This window comes from Pinus tabuliformis, chromosome 2_1 (genome assembly GCF_031772625.1).
Source record: "Pinus tabuliformis cultivar Carrire ecotype Pingquan chromosome 2_1, CPIR1, whole genome shotgun sequence".
Taxonomy (NCBI): domain Eukaryota; kingdom Viridiplantae; phylum Streptophyta; class Pinopsida; order Pinales; family Pinaceae; genus Pinus; species Pinus tabuliformis.
Window position 1 is genome coordinate 938812677 of NC_142299.1, and position 23523 is coordinate 938836199.

The following is a 23523-nucleotide window of genomic DNA, read 5'->3' on the forward strand; positions in this document are numbered from 1 at the left end:
CACACCAAGATTCATAATACTTGCTAACTGCATGTCAACTCATATAGGCCACATATAATCCATGCATAACGAAAATGCAATCTCATGCAACAAATTTATGCCAAATAAGCACACAACATGGAACATATATTAAATTCCTCCAAGGATCCATGATCGAATCAATTCCACTAAAAATATTTGAAGCATATGAAGTTCCCCCCTTGAACATGTGCCATCTCGACTCATCACAACATAAAATCTCCTGATCATAATAACCTTAGGAAAAACGACATCATTAGCAAAAATCCATCATCAAGAAACCACAATCAAAGAGATAAGCATAATTAACATCACATCCTAACTGCATGCAAAACAAAATGTGCCATATACTCCCCCTGAGCCAATGAAGGCCTCACATTCATTTTGCAGTCTAAAATATCTATCATGCAAGAGCAAACTGCAATATGTGTTGATATCTTCTACTTTGAATCTTAAGATGAAGAACAATTCTTTTATCTGCTTTCTTTGCTTACTCTTCCCTTCAATACATAAATATTGTCAGGTGTGTTGACTCCATTAGCTATCACTCTCTTTGATCCTTCTTTTTATATGAAACAACCTTTGGATTTGAAGATCACTTCCTTACCTCCATCCACCATTTAGCTCACACTTAGAATATTGTGCTTAAGACCCTCAATGAGCCATACATCTTCCTCATTGGTACTCTTTTAACCAAGGTTGGCGTTGCCACTTCCCAATACATTCCCTAGTTCACTCCCTTCAAAAATAACACGACCACTTTTGATTCTCCTCAAGAAGTGAACTTTTCTCTTATATCCTGAGATACGATGTGAACATCTGCTATCAATATACCATTTATCATCCTGATCACATGAACAAAGAGCAATACCACACTTTCCTAACTATTCCTCCTTTGTCTTCCACATAGCTCTTGGTTGGTTCCTTTGTTGTGCATGTTTCTTTAGATTTTTCTTTTGTATAGAAGGTCTCATGGATTTAGGCATATGGAAATCCAAATCCATGTGTCCAAATTTTTTACACATATAATGTTCAACATGACCAAGATAAGAAGCCAAGGGATCTGATCTTTTGTTTCTCATACTATATTTCCATCTTCTCATACTAGATCCGTAATCAATGTCCTTATGTCCAAAAAGGTTATAATCATAACATAAACCATTAAAAAAACATGTATACCTAAAATAAGATCTTCTTCTTTGTTTTCCAATTTGCTGCATAGATTGTACAATTTTCTCCTACAAATAACTGCCACATGTCCAAACTGGTGACAATTAAAACACTCAATCTCATTTAACAAAGGGGAAAATGGATTCTTATTTCCCCTTTGAACTCCGTTACTATCAAATCTAGGAGTGTATGATTTTATTGACATAGAAGCTCCTTTTGAATCTCTTCTTTGATATCGATGATGAATTTTTTGCCTCTTTTCTCCAACATTCTCATGGATACTCACAATATTCATTGTAGCCTTCTTTTATTATGTTTTGTTAATCTTTCCTACATCCAAACTTGTATTTCCTCCTTGAAGGTTAGAGCTAGATCTGTTCATTGCTATGTTTCTCTTAACCTTTTCAAGTTGCTGGTATTTTTCTTCAAGTTTCTTCCACAATTTATCTACTACATTTTTGAGTGCTTCTACATAGTCTTTATTTTCCTTTTTCTTGTTGCACATTACTTCTTCAATTATTTTTGAGTCTGCTAGCTGGGTCCTCAAGGTAGTGAGATCCTCCTTGAGATTTTTCTCCTTCTCATCACAAATCTGCAATAGTTTCTTATGATCTCTACATGCAGTAGTTAGTCTATCCTCTTGAGAAACCTTAACACGAGAAAAATCATTTCTTTCTTTACTATGTAACTTAGCATAATCACGAGAATCATAATCCAAAAATTCTTTCAACATATTACTTCGTGAGACAACTTCTATGTCTAAGATTTCGGAATTTACTGCTTCATTTGCAATAGACTAGATCTTTTCATTTTTCAAACCCTTTGTCTTTTGAGACATCCTCTTCTTGATTTTGGCCATGATCCACGATCTACTCTCCAAGCAGTCAAGCTTCACTAAAGAGCACCTTCTATGATATCATTTGTTGGAAACTTGATTACTACTGAGAGGGGGAGGGTGAATTAGTAGTGATTTCCTTTATATAAATTTTAAAACTTTTTACCACAATATCAAATAACCATTCACATTCACATAATTAGCTTAGCTGAATATGAAATAAACAATAAACTCAAAGAATAATAGCAATTAGAAATATCATCAAAATCATGCACACATAAGAACAAAAGCATTTCTCATGGAAACCCCTTTGGGAGAAAACCACCCTACTGTTAATGCGTTGATCAATTCTTTTATTAATCTGCTGAACAAATTTTACATGGATTAGCTTACACCCATAAGCCAGAAGACTTAGATTCATTCACAGTGTTGTATGACATATCAAACAGCAAATGTGTTTCTCTCATGGATCTATGGACTACCATTTGCTGGAAGCTCCCATGACCAATGATCTTTTCCCAAATACCATTGGACTATCCAAACTCTATTGGATGGAGAAATTTGTTCCTTTTGTTGAATATGCCAAATCACTATCTACTCTGAAGCCTCCATCCCTTTTATTCCTCCATGTGAACCACGTTTCATATATTTTCAAACTAGGCTCTCAATTCTCTCAATATGAGCAACCCAACAACACCATTGTTCTACACATAAAATATGAATCAAAACTCTAACCCAGAGGAGGAAAATTATTCAGTTATTCTCACACCAAAAAAATGCTCTCAAACACACCACAAATTTCCAATTTTCTATCACAAACAACCCATAAATTATGAATCTTCTTCTCAACTCTATCTCAGATTTCTGAACACAACACTCTGATAACTAGTACAAAACAACTAATTAGTTACTAGAAAAACGACTAAAAGTTGCATATAAACGACCATTTTTCAAACAATGACCAATAGTATCTTATAACACGACCAACTTTTAGTTGTTTTTAGCTTAGTCATTAATTGGTTGTTTCAATTTTATCATTTAGTAGTATAATTAGTCATGAATTTGGTCATTAATTTAGTCATTAATTGCCACAATTAATCACCAAATATATTACTATATCATCATCCAAGAAAAACAATTAATGACCTTATAAATATGACCAAAATTTTGGTCGTGTTATAAGATATTGTAAATTAGCTACTAATAGTCATATATATGCAAATTTTAGTCATTGTTTGAAACCAATTAATAACCAAAAATTTATGACTAAATCTTGGTCATGTTATAAGACACTGTAAATTAGCTACTAATAGTCGTATATATGCAAAATTTAGCCATCATTTGTAATCAAAAATTTAACATTTGCAGTAGCCATTTATCTTTTCTTAATAGTTTCATATTCATTATAAAAGCGACTAATTTAGTATTTTATATTCATTTCATTTACTTTCATTAATAATCAATATAAATGACTAATTTAGTCGTATATTCATTTTATTTGTGTTCATCATTAATCAATATAAGCTACTAATTTAGTAGTTTTAGATTCATTTTATATGTTCATTATTAATCAACATAAATTAATTAGTATGAGTTTGCAACTAAATTAAAAATATTTCATACAACATGCATATTCATCTAACATGAAAACGTAGAGTTACATATGTTAATTAAAATACTAAATAAAATAATATCAAGTGCAACTATAAAAAAAATTCAACCACAAATTATATTATATGAAATGTAAAATATTACAATATGAGTTTCCAACTTAATATTGGTTGGACTATAATTTACACATGAAATGTTGTTTCATCACTTCAAAACATTATCATTGTATCACCAAGACATTGCAGGCGAATTCACCAACTATGATGACTTGACTATCAATCTATATGTGTATGTTTTATGCAGGATATTGGTTCTAAGGGTATCACTAGACCAGTTGTCTTCTCTCTCTTTTTGCATTTGTCACTCGAATGTTATTTTTCTCCTCTTTCTTCCATTCTTGTTTCTTACCATCAATATTGAGTTCGTTTCTTGAAAACAAAAGAAGATAAATACAGAGTGTAAGACATGAAAGATGATGAACACTAAAATATAAACTAAAATAGATTACAAAAGATTTATATGACATATACCTCAATATCAACAATGTCAAACCATTTTTCCCCACAAAAGCAAGAAACTCAAATAAGTTTTCTTCGGTTGAGGGATAGTGGCCACTATGTGGTTAGAGGACCTGTATAAACAAAGAAAATAAAATGTGACCATAGAGAAAAACACCTTAGTAACTTAGTATTCAACCTTTAGGAAAACGTTAGGCACAATCACACTAACTAAGTTACATGCTAAAAAGATCAAGTTGTAAATAACTTATGAAAACAAATAATTTGAGGTGTGATGTCTAATCCTTGTCATTTTATTCACAACAACATTTCATTCTCTAACACATGAACTTGGTCAAGTATATAAACAACATGTTCTCAAATAACAACATGAAATTAAACTTTTCTAATAGTCATGAAATTCTTTTAAGACAAAAGAGTTAAAATGATTTCTATCAACATTGTGTAATACTAATTTCATCTTTAAGCTTTGGATGTTGTTTAAATGGACATGATACCAAATATTTTCAATTTCATAGTTAAAATACAAAACAAATTAGAAAGAAACATTCAAAATAAAATCGAACAATAAAGAGATGATATCATGGAATAGACATTGTAACTATAAAAAATTTGTTTACCTGACAATTGATGTATTGTCTGACATACCTAAAACATTTTCTTTCCCAAAATAACCATGAGGTGAAAGAATCACAACATTAAAAACCATAGGAATCCCTACTAGAAACATTTCCAAATTCAATCGCTAGGTGCCTGAAGGATAATAGCCTATACTTATGCCTCCTCAAGGATCATAGCCATGTTGATTTTCTAAGTGCAATGTAGGCTATCACAATATTTCTGAAATACTGATAATTAATTTTGATGTTAATCTTCTTTTACTTTATTCCAATATATCATTGAACAATTATACTTCAAAAAATCAACCATACAAGAACAATATAACAATATAGATCACAATGCGTAAAGAAGAATACAAAATTTACCCTAGGAAAAGATCCCCATCATAACAACAAAACAAAAGGTCCAACCTAGAGTGCACCAACAACAAGGGATTATTAAATCAAAATCACCATCTAACATTACGAAAAGGTTAGATCACATCAAGTCATAATATAATTATTAATACCCCTTATATAACTCTAACAACTTAAGATATAACATATCAATGAGGGTATTAACATCATTAAACACCTTACCCCTAGGTGATATCTAGCAAATGTGACATTATAAAGTTAAATCACCTATAAAAAACTCACAAAGGTATCCTAAATCATCCCACCATATAAACATGATTAGAGAAAGAGACATATTAGAATGGCTAAATCATCTAACCTTAAAAGTGTGTCCCCCATCACACATCCAACATAAGGACCATGTATAATTTCTCTTAGTGAAACCAAATAATACCACATTATTATGCAAAAGTTAGTAGGAAACTTCAACAATCATGGAAAATATATCTCCTAGCCATCATCATCTAACCCTGTTTAGGGGGGTAGAACTCTCATCCATATCTAAGATAAACATATGTACCAAACCACCATTATGATATTGTATGATCCACATCCATCAATAATGCAATGAAAGGGTGATAAACAAAGCAAGCACATGTAAGTGAGACATCATTCATGATACAAACAAGGAGAAATGAGATTCCCCAACCAAAGATCTCCATCAAGTGATATGATCTGATCATGAAGAGAAGAGGTCACATGAAGATGAATGCTCCCCACCCCCTGTGCTTGCAGCACCACCATGCATAGGACCAAGTTGGTCTAATTGTCTAAGGGAAACAACAACAAATCTCAATCAATGTGATGAAACTCACAATATGGGATCTCGTACAATATAAGTTGTGACAAGAACAATTTTTTTTTTGTGTCTGTCATAAATTAGGGCATCCTTATTGCTTGAATCTAAGTGATTCTAATCCTGATTTCGTTGTCATTTTATCAATTGGTTTTATTTTTTTAGGAAATAGTATATCATATTGGAGAAACACCTGCTCTTTGCGTGCAGATTTTTTTTCCATGCCCTTTTCTTCTTGTTCTTCCACCGATGGTTGTTGTGTGAATGATGTTGTGGTGTAAGAATTGGTTTATGTTGATTTTTCTCTACCAATTGGACCATCCTACCCAATATTAGTTGAATTTTGGCACAACAACTGATATCATTCTGCTTAAAAAATAATTAGGTTGTTAATCTTAAAAGATCATGAGTTGATGGAGGATATTACTCTCTTAGATGTTCTTCTGCCCATTACCACCCATTCACGGAACCTCCCTCTAAATTAATAGACCTGGTACTCTTGGTAGATTAGAACAAATTCTCTAATTATTACCATAACTAATTTCTTCCTTTATTTATCTAAAGATATTTGTCCCCTTAAAGAGATAAAAGGTTAGGCTTTGAAAGGTCCTTAGCGTTAAAGGAAAAATAAAAATAAAAATATTACCCTCTCTTATAATTGAAATAATTGAACTATATGTCAGTCACTGTTCCACATTAAGTAGTGCTCAACTATAACAATTTAGGAAGTGGGCATGGTTACTATTTTCAAAATGCTAGCATGTTTTGTTAATTTCTCAAGGGTTTGAAAATCATTGTTAAATGTACATCCCTAATACGCCTCATGAAGTATGACTAAATTTTTTTATCCTCTTATGTAAGTTACGTAACTCTCTGCGCAACTGCAATACTTCGACAAAAACATTAATAGACTTAATGTATTATTGTAGCTTGCTCACTTCCTTCTCCAGAGATTTGGTTCTTTCTTCTTGCTCCTTAAGAGTGAGAGATAAATACCCAACATCCATAACCTCAATTTTTTGACGTGTGGATAAGGTTTGCAAAGAATGGAAAATATATATGAGATCACCTTCAAGAAATTCAAATGCTTCCCCTAACTGTAGTATAACTAAGAGATAGTACACTTTTCAGTGAAATAATACACAATATCTCCAATGGGAGATATTCCATTGTCACTATAACAAGCTTGCATTTAATAAATCATTACAAATAGAAACAATTACAAGTAAGGGAATACAGGAACCATCCCCAAAACAAACAATTAGACACACAAGATGCCAAAAACCAAGGAATTTGTAGCACAGGGACTGATGGACTCTTTGCCGGAGAAGATACTGGACACAAAAGACACCAGTGGAGCCAAAAGATATCATTCTCCAGAACAGTCCGATTCAGATAAGGGTAATCCTTGTCGTATGGAGGACTCTTCTCTCGTACTTTTTTCATCCTCACTGACTCAAGGGGAGTGGAAAAAGGTTGAGAAGAAAAAAGGGAGAAAAGCATAATTTCTCCCCAAATGTACATTATTTTTCCAGTTACTTTCCTTATGTTTTTCTTTTTGACAACAGTCTTTTGTACTGCTTTATGCATATGCGCCTCAACATCTACAAAATGTAATTTTATTATTATTAATAAAATTACGATTTCTCCTTATGGGAAAAAAAAATTACAAGGGAATCCACAAGGCACATAGACAACCCAAAGCGATGTCTAGTACTAGAGAGAGGAAGCATGCTATCATATAAACCTGTAATATTCCTGTTACTAATGAGAAAATCATTATAGCTTTGTGCCATCGCTGAAAAACTACCATTGATTTGAATAAAATTGGAACAAAAGAATCTAATAACTAAAAACAATGAGAGAAATAAACCTAGTAGTCATGGTTGTGATATTTTTCTAATGTCCAAGTCCCAAAACCAAATATTTCAGCTCCACATCTGTAGAGAAATAGCATAAGATGCAAAATGTCCAAACAAAAGACTAGGAAGAAGATATTTTATAGTTAGAACCAATATCTCCACTATTAATTGATTCTCTATATACGTTTTGAGAATAGATATGGACTTTATTCCCAAAGCTCAATGCTTCTTTTGCTAAAAAGAAATGGACCAAGAAACCTGGAAATATTGATATGAATTAATATTTCTTCCTTTCAGATTAGCACTAGAGGAATTTTATTTTATTTTTAGAGCAATGAAGTGCCAAAAACACTTCCTATACAAGATATTGTGTCCTCATTAAAATCACCACAAGTTGTTTCGTATATAAGCTAACAAATAATAAACAGTGAATGAAATCTATCAATAGTTATTAACACTACAATGCAAACGAGAAAAACTAAGAAGGTTCCCCTAATATATTGGCTTATTTAATGTCTATTTGGCCTCGAATATGCCCATTTTTCCATGATACAATATCACCATTCATACCCTAAATCCCTATGTTTTTAACTCATTCCGTACCATAATTCCTCAACTTGCCGCCAAATCACATTTTGCATCCTATGGTTGATTATCCTTAGTTTTCTTAGATTTTCAATGGTTAGAGATGATTTTTCCATGATTTAATAATAACAGTTTTGACAAGTTCATTTTTCACAGGGTTCCATCGCTGAAATTCTTCACAATTCAGTTAAACTAGTTGATACAAGTAGAGTACGAGAATATCCAATTTGGGGTTTCGACATTTCGGCATGCTTCTGGGGGAACCCGAGGGGGTTTATTATCCAAAATAATGTTTTAATACTTTTCCATGTGTTGGATTGCAACCAGGTCACACATGTGGATCTCTAGGAGGTAATTAACAAATCTGCTCAAAATGTGCACTGTTTCCAAACTTCCAAGTTTGACAACAATTTTCACGTAGCTGGAGGTGAATCTAGAAAATATGAGAAAATGGGTTTGTTAACCATATAACCAAATATATATATCCAAAAAAAATTCTCCAGATTCGAATTTTTCTAAAGGTTAGAAGCGAATATTGGAGGCAGTTTTATAGAAAATGGTTGTTTTTCCAGAGTTCTAGAATCTTGAAAAAGAGTCTAAAAGCCAACTTTGGACATGATTTCCAAGGATATGGAATTGAATGAGACAAATCCAAGAGCGGTTTTGGTTGAAAATATAACAAGTTATGTTCCCTCCAAATATTTTTCCAAATTTCTCCATGGTTAGGAAGATATTCCAATATCTTTGGGGCCAGTTTGTTAAAATTGTTCAATTTTCCATAATTGAGGAAAATGAATAATTCGCTTTGTAAATGTTATAAATGGCTCAGCCATGGTTTGTATTGTAAGCTTTGGAATTTTTTAAAAGGAAGCGAAGTAGGGAAGGAATAAATGATGGATTGAAGCTCTTTTGTAATAATAATTGAATCTTAATTGAATTTTGCTTCATCTTTAAATTTTTTGTAAGTATTATGACTGTGTTTTGAATTTCATTTTTATTAAGTTAGTTTAGGCTTCGTCCAATAGTGGCAGGGGCCCACCACAACTAGAAACAAGGCCTTTAGCTTATCTATATCATAGGATTTACATTCAAAGTGTGAATTTCATCGAGAAATTTGTTGCGTGAAATCTAACATCATGATGCACTTAAAATTGTCTTGTAGATTTTAAATTAGAATTTCCAGAATTCATTCAATTAGAAGTCTTCTTATTTTTCATATAATAATCATTTCTTTGTAAGAGCAAGTCCCAGTGTGAATTTGATTGCGTAAGTAGAGATATCATTTTAATGTAGATTGATTTGGCTTTCATTTACTTTTCAATTTTGATTATGAGTTTTTTGATTATGAAGAGTGAGCTTTCTTTCGAATGATTTATTTCATTTAGATTAGGAGTCTTGAATTGAAGGTTTTTCATACATTAAGTTGTAGTGAGTTTCTTTCAATAGGATCTTTCAAGTTAGAATTTATATCATAGGTGTTCTTTTCAAGCAAGTGTATGCTGTGTTCTTTTAAGAATTTCTTTTATAGCAGTAATTGGTGTTCTTTTATAGCAGTAAAATAATAAATTGATTTTGTACTCTAATTTAGGTTCGATACTCTGATCCTGCGTTACCTTCGCTTGTGTCTAAAATATTACGAGCCTCGAATTGATAATTTAATGTTGAAATTATAACACATATAATTTCCCCAACATTTTTGGCACCGTTGCCAGGGAGGTGCTAAAGGGATTAGAGATTAGTTTCTTCATGGGGACTTCACTCAATGAACCTCTAACATAACATGTGCATTCATGGAATACGAAACAATACACTTAATTTGAAAACATATTGGAAAATACCTCTAAAAATCACTTTACTTAACCCCCTACCAATACAAATCGAATACACCTTCACAATTTCAAAAACCCCTATTTTCACTAGATATTGTATGTATCTATTTTTTCATTAACATTTTTTATGCCCTTTTATATTTATATCCCTGGTAGAGTGACATGGTGCCTCTCTTATGACCCCACATGCACTCTAAAATGCACCTTTCTTCTTTTCATATACATTGTAAATGCATATTAGTTTTCCGACAATGTAATTACTCAACCCACACTCGAGCACATCTCACTATGATTTGTGGCATTTAATGGTCTAAGGCACAAAAAGATCAACCATGTTTTAGGAAGATTGATTATGTGCACGTATATAAAATAACATATAAATTGATCTATATGATAATGAAAAATCAATTTATGAATCCTTATGTATAGGTGTTGGGCGCGGGATCCCCCAAGGGAAGTTTTGGGGCTTAGAACCCAGATTTTGGTCAATTTTGTAATTTTGATGTAAAGACTCTGCATTTTGTGGGCACGGGGCACGTAGTTTTTTAAAGAGTCATAGGGTTTTCCACCCTTAATTTTGTTATTGTAGTGTCGACTGTAGAGATCTACCATGGTTCGTGGACCATGGGATTGTATAAATAGATCGAGACTCTAACTAGTAAAAGAGCCTAATCGAAGAAGAAGCAATGATGAAGGATTAAGTCATATCTATGGAGCAAAGTCTAGTTTTGGGTCGTAGAGTAGGAGAAGGCTCTGCAGCTAGGTGCACAGAGGCCTAGTAGTCCAAAACTAAGTGCAAGGACCCCTGCAGCTGAGTACGTAGGGCAACTCAAGTCTATATCAGTTGGAAGTATTAATAAAGAGAAGTTTCCTATCAATTCTATGTATTTATTTCCTATTTTATGCATCTGTTATGTTGGGTTTGAGAGTCACTTCTAATAGTTATATGATGCACGAACGCGTATAATGGTGTTGATTTAGTGAATGCAAGATAAAATATTTGTTTACGTGAAGTTAACTAAGATCAGTTGAAGAAGATAAGTAAGATGTTCGGTCTAGGTTAGGGAATAGCATAGATCGCTACCATAGCAGCATGCAAGCATTTCAGCCCCTGGTTAGGGTTGCACGAAAGATGATTGTGCCACTTCCCAAGGGTACTAAAGGTTGGGACAGTGCACAAAGCGACCTGTGCAAAGAAAGGTCTAGTTGGACTAAATCGACATCATAGACATCTCAAGGGTGTGGAAACTTGGTTCCAGCATCCCCCGATATTGCTTTGGGTGAGACATCAGTCTGCGCCCTGGAGGTTGATGCTGAAAGGGCCAGTAGTGTAGGGATTTTTTTGGCTAAATAAATCTGAACTTGGGTCAATCCCCCAGAAGTCAACAAATGGTTTGCACCAAATAAGATGTTCAAGCACAAGTCTAGACCCTCTAAATGCCAGAACAATATCTACAACCAAGGTTGGGGCCCCAAATCTCAAATCAAGGTTGCAATCTAAATTTTTAATATGAAAGGGGAGAAATTGCATGCCTAACCATCAACCTATAGTTAACTTTGGAGACCCAAATTTTCTTGCAAGAATTGTGATGTATAGTCGCTAATAATAGCATACAGGCGATCCTATATGTCATGTAGTTTTATGTTTAAATATATAGCCTAAACTTGAAAATCTGGAACAATAAGTACATGATCTCGTTCTTAATGAATCGAATCAGGTGAAAAAAAGAACAACGGATAGAATCGATTGCAAATTCAATGGAGAAAATATTTTTGAGTCTGAGAAAAACGCACTCTTGATATCAAGTTTAAACATCACTGTCTAAGTAGTGATTTTTTTTTTATAATTGGAGCAGGTTCTAAGACCAAGCCTTTCCATCCTCTTAATAGACATCATACCCATAGAAATGAAAAATAGGCATTGTTAAACAAAAAATTGATTGTTGTGAAAGGATTAAATTTCAATATTGCCAAAGAAACTCAATATTTCATGTTGATTCAATGTTTCCATTATGGGTCTAGTTGTTCGGAGTAATAACTTAGCACCAACAAAATTACTATTTCGAACATTACATACAATCATTTAAAATTACATACCAAACTAGATTTACATGGATGAAATCCCATGAAAGAATGCAAAAATATAAAATTATTTATGGGGGTGCCAAAAATAATAAATATAGATACCAACCAATAAACTTGTAGTAGTTTCCATTAACTATGTTTTAGGTACCCAATTTTTGGCTCCCAAAAATTCTGACACCAAACCTTTCCATCTTCTAAATACATTATACTCAATCTGACCTCAAAGGATCAGTGCATTTTAATTTCATAGAATAAATTAGCTCAACTTTGAACATTACCAATTAAAAGGCTCAAATAACTGATAAGAAGGGCTAAAGTTATATGATCTTTTAAGACTTTTTTTCCTTGCATCGAGGTTTTTCTTATCAATGTGCACTTTGGTAGAAGCTAGATCCTTCTTCTTATGAACTGTTGATGCACCAACTCCTATAGCTTCTATTGAAGCAACATTTATGCTTGGATCTTGAATATTATTCTCCTATTTTTTGTGCATGGTACAAGTGGGGTAGGAGAGGTCACGAGGGTATTTTTTGGGCCTTCATTTAAAGCAGTAGACTCTAAAATTTCCACTTTACTCTTCAATTTAGGCTTCAAAGTGTGAATTCTTGTATAGAGCCTACAATATAAACCCATATCAATATATTTTGTTTGTAACATAAGCACATCGTACCTCTTAGAAACAAATATTTGGAAAGAAGAGAAATAAATCAGGTTGTATAATTAACTAGGCACACAAGTTTGTTTGCATTTTTTATGATACCCTTTTTAGAAGAGTTGACTAGATCCACAACATGTCTCAACAATTTACATATTACATATTACTAATATTACTATTGGCATATGAAGATCCACGTAGACAATTACCAAAGGCACACTCGCATAAGAAGACCCATGTAGATGATTACCAAAGGCAGACTCACATAAGAAGATCCAGGTAGACAACTACCAAAGGCATATGTGCAGAGACAAGTGTAGGTGTGTGGATCTAGACCCATTAAGAACCTCTCACACTATTATTTATTTTATTGAGAAAGAAAAAATTATCACAAGGAAAACAGGTGAATGAAGTTCAAGGCTAGAAAACCCAATTCACAAGCCCAAGCTACAAGCTATGGGATACAAGTGAAAAAAATAAAGAAGACCCTTAGAAATGGTGACCTGTGAGTATTAACCCTAGAAAAGGGAGATGCTCTATTAAACATTAGATAGTGTAGGCATATGTAGACGGAGATGTAGAGAGAATACAACCAGTGAAGAACCTGATAAATCTAATGTGTAGACAAAACTTAAGGGTGAAATTAAAGGAAAATGTGAAGAAGTTATGGACCCTGCTCACTAGGGGAAATGTTAGTAGAAACTATACTTAAAGCATGGTTAACTTTACAAAGGAAAATGTCGAGAATTATGTCAATAACTACAAAATTGAGATTTGAAGATTAGTACTCATTTCCTCTGATAGGGGTATGTTCAACATTTCAGTTATTTATCAGTACCCCAATCACTTTGTTAATATCGAATTTTATATCCTCGTACTCTTTTCTCAAAGGACAGAGAGAAATATTAGGTTAACCATATATATACCAAATTATATGAATAAAATGTAATCATGTAAATACTTTCCAAATATAGATGAAAAAATATATCATACCTGGGATGCTTTACATATGCTTCATAGTGTTCCATGAGAATATTCCCAACCTGTTCATTTAGTGTTCATTCAAAGAAGGCTTCGGGAATGGTTCTACAAGTAGGCATCTTATGATCTACAACAGTAATCCAAATTTTAGAAAGGGAAAGAAATTACTATTGTTTATAAAATCATGTACTCTGGACCCTGTAACTAAGATCTAATAATGCATATAGATTGCATGAATGTCCATGCCATTTTACTGTTGCATAGTTGATAAAAAGTGGAGTTAACACAATAATACAAGGTGTGTTAAATATACATCAAATCACAACAAAATATATTCCAACAAAGTTTCTTCTTCTTCACATGAAGTCTAGTTAGTTCTCACCATGCAATGCGCACAGATCATGTCAAATGTAACATTTTTAATACAATTTTAAAATTCACTTCTAAATCCTAGAACCACAAATATTTCATCCCTAAGTTTCTTGGTTAATTAATTATAGAAAGTTAAAAGTGGCCACTAAAAAATGATCCACAAGTTGAGAAAAATCCATTGTGTTCTGTGCTCATGCGCAACATCGGTTTTCAAATATCATTTAAGCAGTATGCAATAAGTGCAAATATTGTAGCTCGTGTTGTATCGAAGCAATTAACACACTAAAATTCCATTCAAATAGCTTATGTGCATCTTCAGTTTCCAAATATCTTTTAAGCAAAAAATATGCAACAAGGACAATTGTGTCTAGCCAAATGTAACACACTACAATTCTTAACAAACGTTATGATAAATAAGCTAAATTGATAAGTGGATGAACATGTACAAGAAGAACATGTCACAGTCCAAGGGTTGGATTCCAATTGTTCTTTAGAGTATTGACACATATCTCTCCATTTCTTGCAATATTAGGGTGGAATATTTTTGTTAAAAAAATACCTTGCAGTCCAAGCTAATCATTACTATTGAAAGACGCAAAAGTTTATTTCTCTTTTTTTACAAGTCATGCATCCCCCTTATATAATTGATGATTTAGATAAGGAGTAAGCATAAAAACAAAAAGAATGTCCTATAGGAAACTAAACATCTAAAAAAAACATAATATCCATTTAAGAGAATGTAAATTGGATGAAGCATCATTATAAGGATCAACAATTACCTCTGGGAGGAGATTTTGGAAAATTAGGAGTTAGAACCGATTTCATTCGAAAACCACCAAATTCATATGGAGTTCCAGCTACAGGAAAAAGCATCAATAAATGTACATTTAGCTCATGTTCCACAAATCTAGTAATAACCATGCAAAAAAAATGAATTCGGATCCTTCAGTAAATGCAATATGAAAAAATGATCACTTTCTCAAGCATAAAACATCCAAAATATGTTACATTGTTATGGATTATTCTTTTAGAATGTACCTGGTCCTTCAATGTCTGCAACTGTGATTGAAAAGTTGCGATCATTCACCACCACTTTTATACCTCCATGAGGTGATTCATCAACACTCTTCAGCTCCTTTACAATTTCATTTATCACCCCGGGTGGGAGGTTTCCATTTTTAGCCTCTAACGCAAGATATACATGTATTTATGTATGAATATCCACTTCAAAATGGAAAGAATCACAAAAATTTATGCCTCACAGAAACCATATTAACTGATTGTGAACAACTCGAAATATAATAGCCTACATGCAATGTTCACCACTGTCTAGGATGTTGGGATTTTACATTTTGTAAACTAAAGACTAATAAGAAATTTGCACCTTCAATTCTAGAATTGAGGACATGAGAGATAAAGGGGCTTTCTTGCAGTGCTGAAGAAAAAAAATATGCCAAAAATCTATGTATTGGTAAAGGAAAAACAGAAACATTCACAATATGCCAATCACTGATAGTTATTTATTTATAGGAAAATGGTAATAGAAAGTACATCAAGCTCCAGTAAGAGATGAACGGCCCCAACTATATACTGATGTAAGGTTTTTACGTTTGAAAGGAAAAGGGACTTCCTTGCTGTAAAAAATAAACAAATTTATGCCAAAAATCTATGCATGAGGAGAAAAAGGGATATGAACATTCATAAAACAACAATTTAGTTGTAGGAAAACCATTACTAGAGATAATTGAGTATCTATATTGAGTTAAAAGGCCCCATCATCCATCAGCAGGGTTATAATTTTACGATGTCCCACTGATACAATTGCATGAAATTCAACTTGTAGCAATGGTTGAAAACATACACTTGCTGATTTAGCAGATGGAACCTCTATATCTAGCAAGTAAGAAGGAATTTCACAACTCTCATTTGCCTTGAAGGCTTGAGAATGATAACTTCAGTAAGGAATGTGGAAAGAAAAAAGAATAGATAACATAGTCAAGGAATAAAGACCACTAGCCATGACAAGATAAAGTAGTCACATATTCATTTCTTTCCATATTGACCAATTGTATCGGGGTGAAAAATGTGTACAACAGTAACATAATTTCCTGTATTATGACTTGTCACAATGATTGCAAGTTTCAACCTATTGATCTTGGAAGAAAAATAAAACTCTAATATTGCAGGTAAAATCAATTACAACAATTCTTTCTTAACTTTATGGTTTTAGCATGAAAGAATCTTCACTAAAGAATATGGAACCAGTAAGAACTGAGAGAAATAGACAATGCAATCAAATGCAACTCAATTATAATAATAAAAAAATCCACCTTGAAAACAGAAGGCATACTTTACTTACCATGAAGTCATAAGAAAAACAATTTATTACAACACATATAATGCTTGTCAAAATATTTTTTGTGGAATTGGTAGGATGTTGCCCCTGTAGACCAAAGATTATCTCTGTCATTGTTTGGATCCTCATTATACCTTTCATAGCAGCACCCCCATTGAGGATCTCTGCAATCCTGCTCATGTCAAACAAAACACTCTAAGAAATCCAATCTTTACTCTCATTTTGAATAAACATTCATCAAGCACACTCAATGCAAGAGTCTTACATCAACTGAAGTGTATTCATAGGTAAAATGGAATTTAGTGGTCATGAATTTATAAGACTGCAGTAGGACATGGTAGTATGCCAGTGCCTAAGTAAAGATAAGGAAAAGTGTTCAGTATTCTTACACTGGATCATTTTACTCTGTCTTCAGGCCCTTGATCTCTCCCATGATATGTTTTTTTCCTCAACACTGGCTAGAGACTCCCAATCTTTTGAATATTAAGAGAACTATCAAGTTTATATTCTGGCATAGACAGAATTGTTGAATGTCATAGTTTGAAAATTCTTAGATGGATTTTCCATAGCAATAGTGGAATAGAAGACAACTGAGTACACAACAACAAAATATAGTCAATGCTTCCCGACCCGAAAGTTTATGAAAATTGTCACTCCCACTCTTGCTTCCTGCTTCCAAATAGCCTTGGGCCAAAGATGTTTTGTTGAGAAAATTTTTCAATTACATTACCTGATATGGATTGAATTATGAAGCTTACCTATGCAATTTTGGCCATTCTCGCCAATCCTATTAAGGAGTTTAACTATCACAAGCCTGAGGTTTTACAACCTTGCGATGTAAAAATGTATCTATATCAAGGGTAAATATGTCCATGGACATCGAATAATATGTTCTTATTCTGGATAAAATGTTCCACCATCCAATGCAATATAATAATCTACCCAACAGGTGTTTTAGGTGTCAGACCCTTGACCACAAGATTTGGAAACATTCATTTATGCTCGACCAGACAACTGACAACCCTAAGCTCCTCATGCTCAACCAACCACTCAAAATCTTGCTAAAGGAATGTTGAACACAGGTGGGAAGAAATAATTCACAGAACAATAAGGCCTCATCTAGCTAGACATGTCCAGATTCTTAGCCACCTTCCAAGGTTGCACATGTCATCAGAAGGCCATAAGCCTTTTAGAAACAAAACAAGGACCCAACATGTTCTTCTCAAAGACCTTCCTGAACAAATGTAAACAAGAGGTCTTGCTCACCTCATGCACTCTTTAATTTGTATACCTCACAAGATCCCATGGAGGCCTTAAAAAATCAATAGATTCCTAGCTTGCATGACTATTTCACTCATTTATTAAGGGACAACTTCTAACTTGTTTAATTCCCTAGAAATCATAAGAAAATGAAGACAACATCATGGAATATCGACAGGCTAATGGAGCACTGCAGATATACTATGGTTAGAAGAATAGGGCACTCGTTTTGAGAGTTGAATTTTTTTATTTATAAGATGTGAAAATAAATGTTTCCAACATGAAGATTGTTTTAAATTATATTTGGCTGAACTATGGTGCTTGGTTTGCTAGATGTAGATGAAAAGGGGGATCTTTGCAAAGATTTTTTAGCTAGAAAGAAACATAGATTAGCTTTTTATGAGGAGAATGCTTGAAGGACTAAGGAAATGTTGGAATTGGTCAACTATGACATTTGTGGTCCATTGAGGTGACTGTAAATATTTGGTGCAATGTATTTTTTCTCTTTGTAGATGTTTCCTCTAGGAAGATGTGGGTTTACTTTCTTAAACTAAGTCAGATGCATATGTTGAATTTAAGAACATTAAGATAGAAGAAAAGAAATCAAGTAAATTATAAAGATCATTCGGTTTGAGAGTCGATGTTAATTCCACTCTAATGAATTTCTCAATTTTGTAAGGAGGAAGGTATCCAAAGGCTTGTTTCTGCAACATATACACCTCAACGGATTAGGGTTGTGAGAAGGAAAAAATAGGATGATTGTTGGGATGTAGGGAAGTTCAAGACAGGTACTGAGTGAAAGGAGTGCACACTACAGTGTACCATATCAAGAGGAATCCTACCAAAGGCAGGATGGAATGTCACACCAATGGAAGCTTAGTCCACAAGAAAACTGCATGGTTGCAACTTGAAATATTTTTGCTCCAGTAGCATATGTTCTAATTCTATATGAGGAAATATCAACTTAGATCCAAAATGCAACAAATTGATGTTTGTTGAATATAATGAACAATTAAAGGCCTATATCTTGTTAGATATTACGTCCAAGTTCTAACAAGGTGACTATTTCCCACCCAAGCAGATAACCACTAGGAGAATTTTTTTCTCCTAAATGGCAACCTAACATCCAGCAGCCCTAGTATGATTGACATATAGCTATGCCTCAGATCTCTCCACATATGTTCGGTCAATGCTTTCTTCCTCACCTAGAATACATGAAGGAAGGTGGTTCATATATTATAAGGTACACTAACCATTTCTATAATCATCTGCTTTCATTTAATGCTAAGGACATTCTAATATGAATCATAGGTTTAGCTAGATGATTGACCGCTCTTGATTGTTGTTCCCATGCTTCACCTAGGAGGTGATTCCTTTGTCCCTAGTCCAATGTGACCTTCCCTAAGGCCTTTCCTTTTCACCATCTAGGAGGGGCACAAATAGGAGGCACTGATTGATACAACATGCCCAAGGTAATTCAAACTTATCACTTTAAAACAATCTTTTGTATCCACTTCCATTTTTTGGGTTGATTGTCATTTGTCACCCTTCATCCTCATCTTTAAGTAAGGGCCTAGAAGAGGTTAATGCAGTTGAAAGAAAGATAAAAGAATTTATAGCCACAAATGAAAGAAAATTTAAAATGCAAAAGATATCTAGGACAAGTAAAGTGTTTGGACAAAGCCTTGGCCTGAGCTCGACTCCCCTCATTAACCATCACCCAATTCCTCACATATCATGCTCTATCTAAATATAAGGAACTTATGAAAGTCCCAACCCCGATGAGCGAGAAACCACTACCTATTTAAGGGGTATTTGAAAGAATCAAGCAAGCAGGTTACCCAAGCTAATGCAAGAACGAAAATAAAAATCATTAAGTAAAAGGCACACTAGAGGGGTGGTAAAAATAGGCCAAAGAAAGGGTAGTTGAAGCCCCCATGATTGTTCCATCTTCTCATCATTACACTCAAGATGTTCAACCACATTCCATTGGTAACAAGGAAATGGAATCATCTCTAAAGTCTTTCCCGTTCCATGTCCACCTTTATCACATTCACCTATGGATTGGCATGTCTTCCTGGGATTGTTCCTTCCCCTTAGGGTTGGAAACACCTAATAGGGCTAATGAATAGCCATCACAAACATAAGTTTGGTAACTTGCTTATAAATCATGAGCTAGAATGACATTTGAAGGCAAGGTTTGTGTGAAGTATTTTGGTGCCCCTAGCACTAAATATTGCCCACTATGATACTTCCATGGTTTCTTTACCTAATAATGTTTATCTCACTTGATCTTAAGGGTATGTATTAGTTATTTCCTCCCAAATGCATTGGATATCTCTTGAGGGATATCTTGACACTTCTACAGTACCTTGAAGAGGGAGTCTAGTGCAACATGACTACACTTATGACCTTGCAACCACAATGTTAGCCCCACATAGATGAGTCCTCACATAGATATATGACAACTTCTACACATTCAAATCTTGAAACACTAAGCATAGGGGATAGGATGTTTTTAAAATTGGTGATGTGCCTCAGAGCGCCTAGGATGCCCCCAAGTTGTTCTTGTACCTTCTTGATGACCAATGTCTTGTTCCAAATCCCAAATGAGGATGAGGATGACTTGAGAGACTTTGGGAACATTGGTACACCCCTTCGAGATTATTTCATGCACTAGGTTTGCAAAATCACCCTTTCAAACCCAAAAGTGATGACCTGTGGCCTCTTGATGATGGCATACAACTTGAGGAGCCATGGCTGAGGATTTGTGGCTTGATGATGCATCCTTTCACATTGATGGGATGTCTCAGAGTGAGGAGCACTCTTGGACACTCATTGGCACTTTCCTTGATGGAGATGTTCACTTGATGATGATGACATTTTATTATGTTTCAACATTATGAAATTTATCTTATAGGTCAATGTATTACCTATTTTCCTTGTGAACACTTAAAGTCATAATTTTAGGGCTTTTATGTCCAATTTGACTTGGTTACCCTCCTATAAATAGAGGGGAGTTAAATTGAGTGGATCATACTCATAGACACTCAATTATTTCTCTTGCAAAGAGTGCATAGTAGTTCTATCTCTTTCACTTGGACACACTAGCTATGCAAGTATGTGAATTGTCTTGGGGAGGACATGTTTTAGCTGCAGAGACTTTGTTTGAATTGTTGAAGTCATGCTTTCTTGAACAGTGTAAGTTTAAAGTTATTTTTCTTCCATTTTGCATTAATTGTTGTAATTAGTTTTTATCTTTTTCCATATTAAAAATTGCAATATTATTTATGCACTCTTGTTTCTTATTATGCAAAATTTGTCATCAAGTATCCACTCCTTGATTCAAAATTCACTAGGGTTTAGTAGTATAACAAATTCTCTCTACTCCCTCTTTGTCCAAGAGTCCTATTAAACCTTGTCCTATTGATTGCATTGCTTAAATTATAGAAGGTACTAGTCCTTGTGTGTCCAATTCAACATAGGGGTTAGGATGTTGCCAAAATTGATGATGTGCCCTAGAGGACCTAGGATGCCCCCAAGTTGTCCTTGCACCATCTTGATGAGAATTGTCTTGTTCCAAAGCCCAAATGAGGATGATGATGACTTGAGAGACTTTGGGAGGGTTGGTACACCCCTTCAAGATGATTTCATGCACTAGGTTTGCAACATCACCCTTGCAAACCCCAAAGTGATGACATGTGGCCTCTTGATGATGACATACGACTTGAGGAGTTGTGGCTTGATGATGCACCCTTTCACATTGATGGGATGTCTCAGAGTGAGGAGCACTCTTGGACACTCATTGGAACTTTCCTTGATGGATATGTTCACTTGATGATGATGGAATTTTATTATGTTTCAACATTATGAAAGTTATCTTATAGGTCAACCTATGACCTATTTTCCTTGTGAACACTTAAAGTTGTAATTTTAGGGCTTTTATGTCCAATTCGACTTGGTTACCCTCCTATAAATAGAGGGGAGTTGAATTGAGTGGATCATTGTCATAGACACTCAATTCTTTCTCTTGCAAAGAGTGCACACTAGTTCTCTCTCTTTCACTTGGACACAATGGCTAACCAAGTATGTGAATTGTCTTGGGGAGGATATGTTTTGCATGGGGAGACTTTATTTGAATTGTTGAAGTCATGCCTTCTTGAATGGTGTAAGTTTAAAGTTATTTTTCTTCTATTTTACTTTAATTGTTGAAATTAGGGTTTATCTTGTGCCATATTAAAAATTGCAATATTATTTATGCACTCTTGTTTCTTATTATGAAAAAATTGTCATCAAGTATCCACTCTTTGAATCGAAAGTCACTAGGGTTTGGTAGTAGAACAAATTCTCTCTCCTCCCTCTTTGTCCAAGGGTCCACTTAAACCTTTTCCTATTGACTCCATTGCCAAAATGATAGAAGGCACTAGTCCTTGTGTGTCGATCAACCTAAACTTTCCATTTTTCTTTATTCAATGGTAAAATAGGGTTAGATTTGGTTAAATCTACATTTAATAGCTTGATTTCACCTATATGTGTTGGAAATAATACTGAGAGGGGGGGTGAATCAGTATTATCAGATCAATCAAACTTTTTCAATGCTCAGAAACATATACGCTACTTCAGTTAGGTGAACCAGCGTGTACACGCTACTGTGACTAAATAAAACAGCGTATAAGAAGAAAACTCATAATTTAGTTAGCTTATTCTTCAGTTAAGTTCATCAGGACATTATTCAGCACATTAACAGTAAGCAGGTGCAGTATAACAGAACAGATCAAAAAGCCACACACATGAACACCAAGATATAAGGTGGAAACCCAATGTGGGTGAAAACCACCTGCTGCAAGTTGTCTCTATCTTTCTTTAATATGAAACTTCAGTTTACAATCTTTTGTACTGGTGCAGCCTTATACCAGTACGCAGGCTACAACCTGCAGAAGGCTACAACCTTCCCTCGTTCTCCAAACTTCCTTGGAAGGGAGCTCCAACCCCCTTTGCTCTTGTACTAGCCAAGATACTAGTACGTAGGTGCTGACCTACAATCTTCTTTCCTTCAGGTACCACCTTTCATACATTTTCAGACTGGATATTCCTGAAGCACAACATTACAATCTGTGGACCCCAATTCATTCAACTTTCACAACAGATCATTGAAGCATAAAACAACCAATACTAGTATTATCAAACTTTGAATCACTGAACCACTGAACCCTGTCAATCACCAGATACCAGAACACAGAGCAGTCTACAGAACTCTGTAATAACAGTCAGATCCAACTGCAAACCCAAAAATCAAGCTTTAAGAGATATACGCTACTTCAATGAGCGAAACCCGCGTATACACGCGCTTTTACCTAAGCCAACCTGCGTACAGATCTAAAAATAGATTCTCTCAACTTGCAGCTGTACCAGACATCAGTTAGATCCAGAACATAATATTGCGACAGTATGCAGATTTAGAAATACGCATAATCAATCATAATAGTGCATTTCAAACCATTAGATCCCGATTTATCCTTAGATCTAGTCTTCCATCCACCGATGTGATTTCTCCTTAGCTCATATCAAGCAACC

General features: G+C 34.2%; 1 pseudogene; it reads right to left on the reverse strand.

Annotated features, from left to right (window-relative positions):
- Positions 1 to 12599: 12599 nt before the first annotated feature.
- Positions 12600 to 16869, reverse strand: LOC149203726 (ubiquitin-conjugating enzyme E2 22-like; annotated as a pseudogene).
- Positions 16870 to 23523: the final 6654 nt, after the last annotated feature.